Source organism: Choristoneura fumiferana, chromosome 22 (genome assembly GCF_025370935.1).
Source record: "Choristoneura fumiferana chromosome 22, NRCan_CFum_1, whole genome shotgun sequence".
Lineage (NCBI taxonomy): Eukaryota > Metazoa > Arthropoda > Insecta > Lepidoptera > Tortricidae > Choristoneura > Choristoneura fumiferana.
This window is the reverse complement of record NC_133493.1, coordinates 8,605,752-8,607,089: the sequence shown is the minus strand read 5'-3', so window position 1 is coordinate 8,607,089 and position 1,338 is coordinate 8,605,752. Positions and strand designations below refer to the sequence as shown.

Genomic DNA, 1,338 nt, shown 5'->3' with positions numbered 1-1,338 from the left:
CATTTCCACCAAATAATGCACTTCATTCCTACGAGCGCGTGAGGCAAATCGTCATTATCGTCATTGGATCCTGTAACACAGGGACTCCTAGCTCAGGATCCAGAGCCGTAGACTCTTGTTTATAAGTTTTTTATGCAATAAATTATTTTCATTTTCATTTTTCATTTTTCATTACTCCACGCTACCACACGTTAGGCACATTTTTACCCAACGGCCGACTAATGACTAACAAAAAATGTTTCTATTTAGATAACGACAAACTTACGTGACTCCGGTGTCACGTTGCCTATAATTACAGGGATTAAATGAATGTCATTACCGTTTTTATTGCTACTGGCCGTGCCTTTACCTACAGACATAGTTGATTTTTTCATGGTTGAAACTTTGTTAATGGAAACAGCGACATGGCCGTCAGCAACCTTTGTAAGAATTTAAAGCATCATTCCAGCCTTTATACGTTCCACTGCTGGGCACGGGTTTTCTCTCTTGAGCCGTAGTTCCCACGCGGGACTGACTGGGAACTTTCATTGCATAGCTTCGCATCCACCGAATCGCTTCCATCGAATTCCAAAATATTATCCCGATTCCGTGGGTATATCGGGATCAAAAAAGTAGAGGCACTGAATTCAAGCCTGGGCCCTCACATTTGAGTTTTTTTTTAATAATGTGCTTGAAATCATTTGAAATTCACCACCAATCTAACGGTGTACGAAATATTGTGAGAAAACCTGGACACCTGAAGAAATTCGACGTTGTGTGTGAATTTCCCACGCATTTGGCTTCTGTGCAAACTGTGGCCTAATCTTTTTCATCCTGTGAGGCGGCCTCTGCCCTGCAATGAAACATCGTAGAAGAATGAAATAATGACAATTAATGTGTTATTCATGTTGTATTTCAGACGCAATACTCTTACTTATTTTAATGATTTGTAAGAAATCGGATATGCAAATGAAAACTAAACCAACCAGACCGCCGACACTTCAACCAATGGACAAAGTAGTTCCTTGCAAACAATGTCCCACGGTCTACCTACCTGTTTGTACCATCGAAAACGCGACTGTATACCGAACATTCCGAAACCGTTGCTATTTCAAGTGCACTAGGAACCTATTTGCCAAAGAAGTACGACGAGGACTCTGCATTGAACCGTATTTTGATAAGTAAAAAGCAGTCATAAATTTTCATTAAAGTCACAAAATAACTCAGCATATTGTTTTATTTTATTTTATTTCTGTTAACTTGGACAGATGGCTCAGTTCATTGATACACCTGCATTTTTACTTTAAATGACGCAACGTTATTTTTTATTTCAGAGATTAGATAATCCTGGGTTCTTCT

At 39.2% G+C, this 1,338-nt stretch overlaps 1 long non-coding RNA gene across 1 annotated transcript; it reads left to right on the top strand.

The window, feature by feature from the left end:
- Window positions 1–310: 310 nt before the first annotated feature.
- Window positions 311–1,205, top strand: LOC141440495 (uncharacterized). Its single transcript, XR_012452711.1, has 2 exons — window positions 311–423; window positions 899–1,205. It is a non-coding gene; the product is annotated as an uncharacterized lncRNA (long non-coding RNA).
- Window positions 1,206–1,338: the final 133 nt, after the last annotated feature.